The following is a 14,168-nucleotide window of genomic DNA, read 5'->3' on the forward strand; positions in this document are numbered from 1 at the left end:
CATTTGCTTGTATACATGTCATATTTCTTTTCCATGATTTCATACATACTTTGCATTCATTATTTCACAGAAACAGAGTCTTTCATATTCAGAAATTTAGTATGATACGAACGTACCTGTATAGATTATACATTTCATATATTCATTCCCATATCTCGTATTCTATCATCAGACGGTTTAGAAACGATATAGACACTCATAAACAGGTACAATGCTGACGTCCCGAACGTGGTCTTACATGTAATTCAGTATCGATGCCTCTATCCCAAAGAAGGTCTTACACGAAATCAGATACGATGCCTATGTCCCAGACATGGTCTTACACATAAATCTCAAATCGAGGCCTGTGTCCCAGACACAGTCTTACACGATATCTCAGATCAATGTCAATGTTCTTTTAGAAACATACAGAGTTTTTCAAATACTAGCATAGTATCGGAGTTTACTTAAAATTTCTTCCTCAGGCTCTCAAGGCTGTCCAATACAGATTACAGTTTGTATGCGAAGAATTTAGTCAATTTAACACGTAATTGTAATTTGACTTACCTCGTACGAATTTCGGACGGAAACGAGTCGACTATTCAATTATTTTGGACTTCCCTCGATCTAAGTCTGATTTTCTTTGTTCTTGATCTATTACAATTCAAATTCAACCATTCAATCATTCATTTCATTCAAAATAATCCATGAACACATATTTAGGCACTTTGTATTTTAACCCATACATTTTCACACTTTGACAATTTAGTCCATGTTTCACAAAATCACAAATATGCAAAATTCACCAAGACTATAGCTTGGACAAATATACATAGCTTCCATACAAGCCAAAATAACATATTTAATTCACAATTTAGTCCTTCAAAACCTCATTTTCACAAATTAGCCCAAATAGCTCTATTCCATCAAAAATTCAAGAACAAAGTATGATAATCTCACATATATCTTTCATAATCCATATAAAAACATTACAAAGTTCATATAATCATCAATGGAACATTTCATAATCTTCAACAAAAACAGAAATTCAAACATGGGTTTTGAAGAACACGAAGCAACGATCACAGAAACATAGAAATTATCAAAAACGGATGAAAATTCATACCTTAATCAAGCAAATCAATAACCGAACCCTAGGATGGTCTTCTTCTTTCTATTTTCTTGATATAATCGGCTATATGCATGATAATAATGGCCAATTTCATGTTTTCATTTTATTAAACAACATATAATAAACCTTTTACTAAAATACCCTTGCATTTAAACATTAATAAACCATTTACTAATGTCCAACAAAGTCATTTAATACATTACAAGGTCAAATAACCACATAAGGACCTATTAGTCCAAAGCCATTTCAAATACATACATTAAACATGTAGCATGCTAATTTCACCTTTTATGCATTAAATCCTTTTTCATAATTAAGCACAAAAATAGACAAATTAAATCACAGAAACTTCGTAGATAAAAATTCACATATCACAAACACAGAAAATAATATTAAAATATTTTTTCAGAATCGGTTACGGGTCTCGAAACCACTGTTCCAACTAGGGTCTAAATCGGACTGTTATCGTAACCGTAAACCAGAATATTTATGAGACTAGCTTAGTAGCTAATTAATTTTTGAATTAGTAAATTTTGTGAATTTAGTAGGTTTTAAGGTACAAGGACTAAATTGCATAAGGGTTAAAAGTTTAATTATAAATTGAAATAAAATTAAGGGGCTAAAGTAGCAATTATGCCACTTAATTAATGTTTTTAAATAGGTGGCCAGCCATGAGCTAAGTAAAATGCATGTATATATATTATATATATGTATGTTAACATCAATACATATATATTATAATAATAATTAAAAGGAAAGTTGTTATAAAAGAAAGGAAAGTGGATGCATGCAAATTAAACAAAGGAAAGAAAGAAAAAGAAGAAGAGAACGCGCGGCTAGGGGTTTTGAAATTCAAACCCAAATTGGTTAGTGCAATTTAGTCATTATATTGTAATTTTTATATTTTTGGAATCTCAATATTTAGGGCTACCCAACCCATATTATAATTTTTAGTATTATTTAAGATTTTAAATGTTGACATTGTTGAATAGTTTAAGTATTAGGGATTAAATAGATAGATTTTTAAGTTAGAAATGGAAAAGGACTAAATTATGGAACTAATTGTTGATTTTGAACAATAAGGACTAAATGGTGAAAATTTTGAAATTTAGGGGTCGAACTGGAAAAGAGAAAGCTAAATGTAGTCTAGAGTGAAATTAATATAAAAATATGAAGTTAAATATGAAGGTTAAAATTTGTTTTGATTTAAGGACTAAATTGAAGAATAAGCAAAATATAGTGTGAAAATTTAAAATTAATGTGAAATTAAAATATGTAATACTAATGTGATTTAATTATTTTATTCCGTAGCTAACGTCGTACCGAAATCCTTGAGTAAAAAGGGGAAGGATAAAATCGACGTCGAATAGCTCGGAAATCATGGTTTGTGTTTCTATAATCTAAATTAAATAGTAGATTGTTGCATAAATAATTGTTTGCATATGGTAAGCATTTGAGGTGAGTACTTTGGCACTTTGGGATTGAATTAAATTCATAATTGAAATGAAATGGATTGATTTTGTATATTATGAAATATATTGATTATGAATATATGTGTATTGAGAAAAATGTGATTATTATCAAATTGAATATATGCTTATATGTAATGATATACATTCATGAAATTGAGACATTGGTTGTATTGAAAAGTGAAATGAATCCCTATTAACTATATCGAGCTGAGTAGGATATAGAGACCATACCATATGATAGAAAGAGTTCAGGGATTACCTCAACCTCGAGTCGATGAGGCACTAGGTGCCAATTTGCTTAGTTTAACCAATGAGACACTAGGTGTCAATTTATATAGCGATGGGCGCAGTTATTACTTTGGATTTATCTGATGAGGCAATGGGTGCCAAACTAGTGTGTTGGTTGGATCCGTGTAGCCGTCTAGATCCTTGTCGTGTTAATAGAGGAAAGTAAAATAATAATTTATGTGATTGATATTGAAATGGAAAAGATGAGAAATGAATATGAGATGAGAAAATATTGAAATGGCAAATATGATAAATGATTATGCTATGAGAAATGAGATATGAATTGATGAATTGAGATGTGAGACTTGAATGAATTAAGTATTGATCAAATATATGAATCATGCCATTGCATGAGATGATACTTATATATTTGAACATGTGAAATTCTTAGTAGAAGTGAATAAGGAATGAGCAAAAATTATACTATTGAATTGAAACACATGAACATAGCTTACTTGTTGCATTTTCATTTTAAATACTTACATCAATTTTATGTTATTCAGATTATAGAAATACCACTGAGTTTTACACAGCGTGCGGTTTTATTTTCTGTATGCAGGCTAGGTACTATTCGAATTATTGCCGACTCAGCATCACATCACAAATCCCGAGCTCAGGTGCAGTTATATTTCATTTTGTAATGGCATGTACCTAGGAAGTCTTTGGTTGATATTGTTTATAAGGTGTGGTTATCTTAGTTTCTAGTGAAATGATGCTCAAATGTGTATATGGTTGTGGTTAAGGCTGTGTTGGTATGTTAGCCTAGTTTATATTTTGTTTGTGTTAGATTAAAGTTTGGTAGCTTAAACAGCTAGGTGATAGTTCAATTATGGTAAATGTGATATGATGGTAAATGTGATATGAATGAAAGTCTTGAATGTTTGATGTGTTGTTGATGTATTTGAACATATAAAATGTGGTAGCAATGAGGGTACATTGGTTAGGCATATTAGGTGATGAATTATATTTTGGGCATGTTTAATCGTGTTTTGAATAGGTTAAATGATTGATAATTAAGTTGCTTAGTGCCCAAATAAGTAGGAAAAGGTAAACTTGAGTTTTAAGGTACTTTTAGGTACACGCGGCCTAGCCACACAGGCATGTATCACACACGGCAACACACATGGGCATGTGTCACACAAGGGTAACACACATAGGCATGTGTCACACACGGGCAACACACATGAGCATGTGACCCAAGTTAGAGAGTTACACGGCCTGGTCACACGAGTGTGTGACCCCTGATATCAAAATTTTTGTAGTTATTTCCTAAACTTCCAGAATTGTTTCAAATTAGTCCCTGCCTATTTTTAAACTACTTTCAGGGTCCCGTAGACTAATAATGTAATACCCCTAACCCGTATCCGTAGCCAAAATAGGGTTACGAGGCATTACCAGATAATATACATCATTCACATACATTTATGCATTCATAATCAACATCCATTCAGCTCATCTACATTGTCCCTTATAAGGTCCTACGAGACCTTAAATCATGTTTAAAAGTGGTTTAGGACTAAACCGATAACATTTGCAAACTTTGGGAAACTTATAAAATTTTCAATCATTTAAGGGTCACACGCCCGTGTGCCTCACACGGCTACCAGACACACCCTGTCACAAGCCGTGTGAAAATAGGACATACATTCTGACTTGCACCACACGGTCGAGGACAAGCCCGTGTGTCAGGCAGTGTGAAAACTGGAGGGGTTACTGATTTGGGTCACACAGCCGACCACACGCCCATATGCCAACCCGTGTGTCACACACAACCAGAAGACATGCCAATGTGTCTAGGCCGTGTCAAACCTGTAGGGTATACTGACTTAATTTGAAAGGGTACCCCAGGGGACACACGGCCGTGTAGTATGACCGTGTGTCGCACACGGCTATTTGCAAAGCCAATTTTCCACCCTTTTCTCAAGCACACCTAGCAACCAATATGGTACCATTTTAATACATTTATAGGCAGCCAAAACATGCCAATTCATGCACATTTCATGCCATTTATAAATCATTCTCTTAACTACTCAAATCCATAACCAAAACATACCAAATTAATATGTCAAAATCACCAAACTTACATAATTTCTAAATGCATTTCCTCATCATCTTATCATCTATTTCATGCTTCAAATCATACCATTTCATCATCTCAAAACCAAGCCACAACATATCATCATTCAAGCATTAACTCACCGAATGACAACTAGTTACTTGAGCAACCATATAACCATACCAAACAAACGAAAACATATGACAACTTATACATCATGAATTACTTACCAAACACCTAATTCAAGCCAACTTAAATGGCCATATACACCAATATTGACATCATTTCACAAGCCAATACAAATGGCTAATATCATATCTCAAAACTTATCATCAAACTACTAGCCTATACATGTCATATACTATATTTACAAAGCTTCAAAAGTACCAACTAGATGATGGATAGTGTGATGACATTTCCCAACTATCCCCGAGTTCGAGCTAGCTTTGATAATCTATAAAATAGGGAAAGAACACAAAAAGTAAGCTTTAAAATCTTAGTAAGCCATATACAAATAAAGTCATCATATGAATATTTGCATATCAATTCAAATATGCTAAGCATAGCTAAAAACATACAAGTTCACAAACCTTTCTCATTGTACACATATTCAATATCATAATTGAATTCATCAAAGACTTCCCTTTTCAATACTCGTATGGCTCTCGTACGTACCTGAGTCACTTAACTCATTCACACATTCTTTCTCGACTTGACTTTACCCGTTGAACTATTCGAAATCGTTAAGGATACTCGGCAATCATATATAGCTCGTACAATGCCATATCCCAAATATGGTCTTACATGTTATCACATATCGATGCCACTATCCCAGACATGGTCTTACACGTAGTCACAATACAATACCAATGTTCCAGACATGGTCTTATATGTAATCACATCTCGGTAACCTAATGTCATGACATTTGTATCCTATACTATTCCTACGGTTCGTACGGGACTTTCGGATGTTGTAACTCTATCAATTCTTGCTCGTATTTGCTCATTCAACATTCACAGCAATTCAATGATAATTAAACATGTATAATTAATTTTAAAACATTTATTTGCATATGAACTTACATCAGTCGTAGAAACAACGAAACTAGCCGATTAATCAAGTACTTTATTCTTGCCTCGATCTAAGTCTGATTTCTTTCATTCTTGATCTATATATATTCAAAATTAATCCATTTAATAACCAACTCAATCAATTTCATCCACAAACACATATTTAAGCTAATTTGCATTTTGGCCCTAAACTTTCATATTTTTTACAATTTACTCCTTATTTCAATAAACACAAAATTACACCAATTCATTAAAAACCCATGTGTGCCGAATTACCATAGTACCCCTAGTAGCCCATATTTCACATTTATTTATTTCAACCACATAATTTGTAATTTTCACAATTTAATCCCTAAATAGTATTTTTTACCAAAAATCACTTTACAAAACATGTATATCAAATACCAAGCTTTCATATTTCATCATCACCGTCACAAAGCTCATAGATTCAACAATGTCACTTCATAAAATCATCAACAAATTCAAAAATTAAGGCACGGGCTAGCTAGTTCTAGATGCAACGATCACAAAAACATAAAAATCATCAAAAACCGAGCAAAATACATACTTCAATCAAGCCACACAAGTGTCGAATGGTTTAATCATTCAAAAACCAATTCTTTTCTTTAATTTTGGTTCAAAAAAATGAGAAATAATGAACCATTTTGTTATGTTTTGTTATAATTAACTTAATTATATAATTACCATTTTAACCTTAATGAAATAAATGCATAATTCACATATTATAAGGTCATTTATGACCAACACCACTATCATTGGCCCAATAACATAATAAGGACCTCACATTTAACTTATCAAAGCAAATAAGTACTTAAACAATTAGAATGCAATTTTTCATTTTACGCGATTTAGTCATTTCATCAAATTAAGCAGTCAAACACTAAAATTATTTCACGAATTTTTCACACATACATATTCCCATAATATAAATGCCAAAAATAATGTTAAAATATTTATACAACCTCAAATTTATGGTTTTGAAACCACTGTTCTGATTTAGCTAAAACCGGGTTGTTACAAGTAATAGGGGCTGTAAAAGTAACTTTTACTCTAAATTGGGGTGGGTTAGCAAACCTAAATTAAGAGCATTCCACTAACATCATCGAAGATAAATTAAAAAGATAATCGTACATAGAGTATGGACCAATACTCTAATGTTAATAATTGGAATAGTTTTGTCTATTTCTGAATTTTGACATTCAAGAAAGGATAAATAGTGATAAGAGTGTAGACAGTAGAAGACCAAGTTTAGCATTGCATAGCATAAACCATTATTCGATTGTGTAATATTCTAGTATGATATGCTCTGATTGTTTGTGACCTGCCCTTGTATATTATATTGTTAATGGCTAGTATATATATGTGTAATTATGACTGATTAATTGTATGATGTGTTAGTAATGCCTGTGAACCTAATCCGATGATGGAGAGGGGTTATTAGTGTTACAGGTAATCCTTATCAACTGTCATTTTGAGCTCTTTCTCAATCAACTAGTCACTACCTTAGTAGGATGTTCCGATCTTCCACTAGCATAACGAGTCAGCAATGACTACTAATCCTCTGACCTCACAATCCAAACTGGCTTGGGGTGAAGGTGTTCACGGATGGGCCATACCAATTTTGGGTTAATTCCCACATTGATGACTTCTCGAGGTTGTCAGGCCCAGGGTTTGGTTCACGTTCTTCCTTTTCCAAATAGTTGATCCGTTGGGTAACCCTACAAAACAGTTAATAGATCATACCTCCACTTGCTAATCCCCCATAGAGGGATTAGTTCCTCATGGTTTTCATAGACAATATAGAATCAATGTAAAGAGAAAGCATGCTAATTAAATCAATTATAGAGTATATAAAAGAGCTTGATTGTATCAAGATTAATCGCAAATCCACAAAGTTTGAATGCTTTCCAAAATTTAGATCTCTTGAGAATAACAAAGAACAACTGATATAAATTTTAAAACCTAAAAACAAAAGAAAAACTAAACTAACTTTATTAAATAAAATCTCGGCTAAGTGAATGTTGTTTATAACATGTGCCAAAGGAGCCTATTTATAGATTTCAAGTTGTTGTTATCCTCAACCCTAGGTTAGCTCACGTTCCCGAGCTTTAAGTTTGATTGTGCACACCAAAATGCCCCTATTTTGTAACAGCCCGTTTTTGGTCAAATCGAAACAGTGATTTTAGAACCACAAATCTGATATCAAAATATTATTTTAATATTTTTTATGCTGTTAACTTGATAATATGATTGTGTGAAAGTTTCATTAAGAAATTTCACTATTTGAGTGGTTAATTCAGTTTAAAGGACTAAATCGCGTAAATTGCAAAAGTGCTGTTCTATAAGCTAATGATGTCAAATAGCTATAGAACCTTGAATTTTCGGTCCTTCAGTGGTAAATATACCATTAATCGGTTAGTGGATGTTAATGATTTGGCATAAATGAAATTTTGTATTAATTTTAAGGTTAAAATGGTAAAATAATTAATAAATGTTATAATAAATAAAACAAAATCCATTTTATATTATCATCATCTTCCTTAACTGAATTTGGCACGAAGAAAAGCCAAATTTTTAGGTTTTCTATTTGGCCTTGGTTAAATTGCTCATTAAGGTACGTTTTTGATCCGTTTTTAATGATTTCTATGTTTTTTAGACCGTTGCTTCATATTCCAGCTAGCCCATACCCTAGATTTCAAAATTTTTAAAGATTTATCATGTTTCCATTATTGAATAATTGATTAATTTGATGATTTATGATAGATTTGGAAGGTTTAATGTTAGATTAATAGCTTTTGTAAAGTGATTTTTGATAAAACTGTTAAAAAGGGATTAATTTAAGAAAATGTGAAATGTGGTGGTTAAAAGTGTGAAAAATTGAAAATATGGGCTGCTAGTAACATTTATTAAATTCGGCTAAGCATGGGTTTATACTAAACTGCATGAATTTGCAATTTTATGTGATAAGGACTAAATTGTAAAAATGAGAAACATTAAGGGCAAATGTGTAAATTTTCAAATTGTAAATTATAGGCTAAATTGAATAGAATGAATGTTGAATGTGCTAAATTTGATCATATATGGATCAAAATAAGCCAAGATCAGGATTAGATCGAGGAAAAAGAAAAATGGACAAATAGTCGATAATTTCCATCTGAGCAACTAGAAATAAGTTCGTATAATTAGAATCAAATTTTTAAATACTTGTAAATTATTTGAAATGAAAGTACGATTGCGTAAATGGTATTACTGACTTTGAATGCCTAATTGATGAGAATTATTGAATACTGAGTCCCATCTGAACCGTAGAAAGTCGTAGGATACGAGTGACATGTCAGTAGGGTTACCGTTTTGGTCGAGATCCTGCATGTGTTGCGGACTCACCACAGCTTGTATGAGCTTACCGATATATCAGCTTGTAAGAGTTTACTGTTTTCAAGTCGTCAGAGCTTACTGTCCATAAGCTCAGTAGGAGCTTACTAATCATAGCTCGAAAGAGCAGAAATGATAATGAATTGACAGATTACTGATTTATACATTTAATGTATATCACCTGAGTATCCCTTGATATTCTAATAGGTTCAACGGGCATAAATTTTGTTATTGGTTATGTGAAAAAGTTATGTGTTTATACAGATGAATTACTGTTTATATGGATGGAGTACTGTTTAAACGAATGAAGTACTTACCAAAATTTACATACACTTATATAATCGTACCATAATCTCATAAAAATAATAAAAATAATTTTTTAACTTCAGATTTGTGGTCCCGAGACCACTGTTCTGACTAGGCCCTAAATCGGGTTGTTACATTTCTCCCCCTTAGGGATTTTTGTCCTCGAAAATCTTACCAGTGTATAAGTTCGGGTACTGTTCTCTCAGAGACTCCTCGAGTTCCCATGTGGCTTCCTCGACTCCATGTCTATGCCATAAAACCTTCACAAGTGGTATATTTTTATTTCTTAGCTGTTTGACTTCTCGAGCTAAAATCTTGACCGGCTCCTCACTATAAGTCATGTCTGGAAAAATCTCAACTTCAGTTGGCGCAATTATATGCGAAGGGTTTGATCTGTATCAGCGTAACATAGACACGTGAAACACATCGTGAATCTTTTCTAACTCTGGCGGCAATTCCAAATGGTAGGCAACAGGCCCTACTCTCTTGGTAACATCATAAAGTCCTATAAAACGAGGACTCAACTTGCCTTCTCTACCAAATCTGAGGATTTTCCTCTACGGGGAAACTTTCAAAAATACCTTATCCCTGACTTCAAATTTAATCTCCCTTCATTTCAAATTCGCGTAGGATTTTTGTCTATCCGCGGTGGCTTTCAAATAGTCATGAATCACCTTAACTTTTTCCTCAGCCTCTTTGATCAAATCAACCCCGTGAATCTGACTCTCTCTCAACTCAGTCCAGAATAAGGGCGTTCGGCACTTTCGTTCATACAAAGCCTCATAAGGCGCCATTTTTAGACTCGACTGATTGCTATTGTTATAGGAAAATTCAACCAATGGTAAGTATTTTTCTGAACTTCCTTGGAATTCAAGAACACAACATCTCAACATGTCCTCTAAGATTTGTATTACTCTTTCTAACTATCCATCAGTTTGTAGATGAAAAGTCGTGCTAAAACTCAACTTGGTTCCTAAAGCCTCTTGCAACCTCTTCCAAAATCTCGAAGTGAATCTCAAGTCTCTATCTGAAACAATCGACAATGGTACACCATGTAGTCTCACAACTTCGGAAACATACAAGTCAGCTAATTTCTCAAGGGAGTAGTCGGTACACACTGGTATGAAGTGGGCTGATTTAGTGAGTTTATCGACAATAACCCATATTGCATCTATCTTTTTCGGGGTTAGATGCAAACTGGTCACAAAATCCATGGTGATACGATCCCATTTCCACTTTGGGACCATAATAGGTTGAAGTAGCCCAGAAGGTACTTGGTGTTCAGCCTTTACTTGCTGACACACTAAACATTTAGAAACAAACTCTGAAATATCTCTTTTCATTCCCGACCACCAATAAATTTTCTTCAGGTCGTTATACATTTTTTCACTGCCCGAATGGACGGACAAACTTCCACTATGTGCCCCTCGTAAAATCTTCTGAATGAACTCACTATCTTTAGGTACACAAACTCTACCTTTGAACATTAAACATCCCTCACCCGTATCCAACGCTAGGATAGGGTTCGTGGTGCTACCTGACTCGCACTAACTTTTCTGAGCTTGCAACTTCTCATCACTATCCAATGCTCCGCGTGCTCATTCTCGTTACGCGAATAAACCAAGATGTCATCAATAAAAACGACGACGAACCTATCCAAATATAGTCGGAAGATGCGGTTCATCAAGTCCATAAATATCGCTGGGGCATTTGTCAATCCAAAAGGCATAACAAGAAACTCGTAATGCCCATATCTCGTTTGAAAAGCAGTCTTCGATACATCTGATTCCTTGACTCTTAACTGGTAGTAACCTGACCTCAAATCTGTTTTGGAAAATATAGTGGCTCCTCTCAGTTGATCGAAAAGATCATCAATCCTTAGCAAGGGATACTTGTTCTTTACCATTACTTTGTTAAGTTGTCTATAGTCGATACATAACCTCATCGACCCGTCCTTCTTTTTCACAAAAAGCACTGGAGCACCCCACGGTGAATAGCTTGGTCTAGCAAAACCTTTATCTGTTAACTCTTGCAACTGTACTTTCAACTCTTTTAACTCGATGGAGGCCGTCATATAAGGTGCAATCAAGATTGGCATTGTACCAGGAGCCAACTCGATACTAAACTCTCTCTCTGGGGGTAACCTGGTAACTCCTCCGGAAAGACGTCTATAAACTCACAAAGCACTGGTACTGACTCAATCTTCGACTCGGACACTTGGGTATTCAGCACAAAAGCTAGATAAGCTTCATAACCTTTTCTCAAGTATCTTTCAGCTGCCAAAGACGATATTATCACAGACAAGTTATCTAACTTATCTGGCCCAACTCAAAGAACATTTCCATCTTCACATCTTAACTGAATTAGTTTTCTCCCATAGTCTACTACAACGCCATGGGAGGTCAACCAATCCATCCCAAGAATTACATCGAATTCATTAAACGGTAATAACATCAAGTTGGCCGGAAAACAGTGGCGTCTAATCATCAAAGGACAATTTCTACATACTTGGTCCACTAATACATGCTTGCCTAACGGGTTAGACACTTTTATTACAAACTTAGTGGACTCTACTAGTATGTTTATACGAGGTATTAATTCCATACATATGTAAGAGTGGGTAGATCCTGCGTCAATTAAAGCGGCAACAGTTATATCGTGAATAGAAAAGGTACCCGTGATCATGTCTGGAAACTCTGCCTCTTCTCGAGCTCGTATAGCATAGGTCCTCGGTGGCACTTTGCCTTCAGACCTCATCGCGGCATCTCTCGGTGCACCTCTACTACTAGTCCCACTCCCGGAGCTACTTTGAGGCCTACCCCTCAAGGGAGCACTGCTTGCTCTCACATCTTGTTTTCTCCCTCTCTCAACCATCTCAGGACATTCGCGGATAAAGTGGTCAAGTGACCCACACTTGAAATAGCCCCTCTCGTTTACCCGGCATTCGCCCAAGTGATGTCTTCCACATTGCAAACACTCCAGCCTATTAACCGAGCACTACTGACACTTGCAACTGAAGTAGTTTGGGCTTTAGATGCCATGTTCTGTTGATTCTTATTCCTCCGTGAAAATCCCACCGAAATGTTCGATCGGGTATTAATTTCTTTAGACCTCTTAGAGGAGGACTGATGTGTCTTCCCCATCTGTCTTCTTTTTAAATCTCGCGACTCGCTGACTGCCTTTCTCCTCTCCTTCACTAGCTCTTCTGCTTTACATGCTCTCTCAACGAGCACCACAAATTCTCTTAACTCTAGGATCCCCACAAACACTCGAATGACTTTATTGAGGCCATCCTCAAACCTCTTACACATAATAACTTCAGTGGATACGCATTCTCACGCATATTTCCTGAGCTTCACAAACTCACGCTCATATTCTATCACAGTCTTATTACATTGCTTCAACTCTAGAAATTCCTGCCTTTTCTGGTCCATGAACCTCTAGCTAATGTACTTCTTCGGAACTCTTCTTGGAAGAATTCCCAAGTTAATCTTTCTCTCGGTACTATAGACACGAGAGTATTCCACCACTGATAAGCTGAGTCTCATAGAAGTGACACGGCATATTTTATGCACTCTTCGGGCGTGCATGACAATTCATCGAATACCCTCATGGTATTTTCTAGCCAAAACTCCACTCTCTCTGGTCATCATCTACACTAGCCTGAAATTCCTCGGCCCCTTACTTCTGGATCTTGTCTACCAGAGGCTTTTCCCTTCTGAACATATCCGCACCTTGCGGAGCCACCGGGGCATTCTGAGAAATTGGAGAAGGTGGGGGAGGTGGAGTGTTTGGGTTTGCACGAACGAACTCTGTGTACCAAGCATCCATCATTCGGAGGTAGGCTTCCCTAGCCCCTCCGCCTTGGCCCATACTTACGGGCTCACTTTACCGATGCGGTCCCTTCTGAGGGAGCCAGCATATTACTTTTGACGTCATCTGCCGTGGTTCTATCAGGATCTATTTACTATGTAAGAAAAACACAATTTATAATCGTCAAAAATTGTCACACTATCAATATGCATTTACGTGGCATGTATAGCTAGACTCGTACTCTAGCTAGTTTAGTCCTAGAATCGTCTAAACCATGCTCTGATACTACTAAATATAACACCCCTCGCCTGTATCTGACACTAGGATAGGGTTCGTGGTGCTACCTAACTTAAACTTAATCAACTGTATAAAATTAGGCCGTGAAATCTCAAACAATTTAAAAACTTCTCTTTTTACAAGCAATCAGTCTCATTTACGGGCTTACGAGGCCCAAAACATACATTCAGGGTGGTTCGGAACCCAACCGAGAACTCATGAAAAACTTAGAAAATTTCATGCATCAAGGCTTCACACGCCCATGTGAGTATAGAACACATGACCGTGTGCTAGGGACACGCCCATGTCCCAAACCCGTGTCTAAAAACCTGGGCATTCTGTCAAAACAACACTGCCCAAGAACACGCCCGTGTCCTATAAC

Source organism: Gossypium arboreum, chromosome 3 (assembly GCF_025698485.1).
Source record: "Gossypium arboreum isolate Shixiya-1 chromosome 3, ASM2569848v2, whole genome shotgun sequence".
Classification (NCBI taxonomy): domain Eukaryota; kingdom Viridiplantae; phylum Streptophyta; class Magnoliopsida; order Malvales; family Malvaceae; genus Gossypium; species Gossypium arboreum.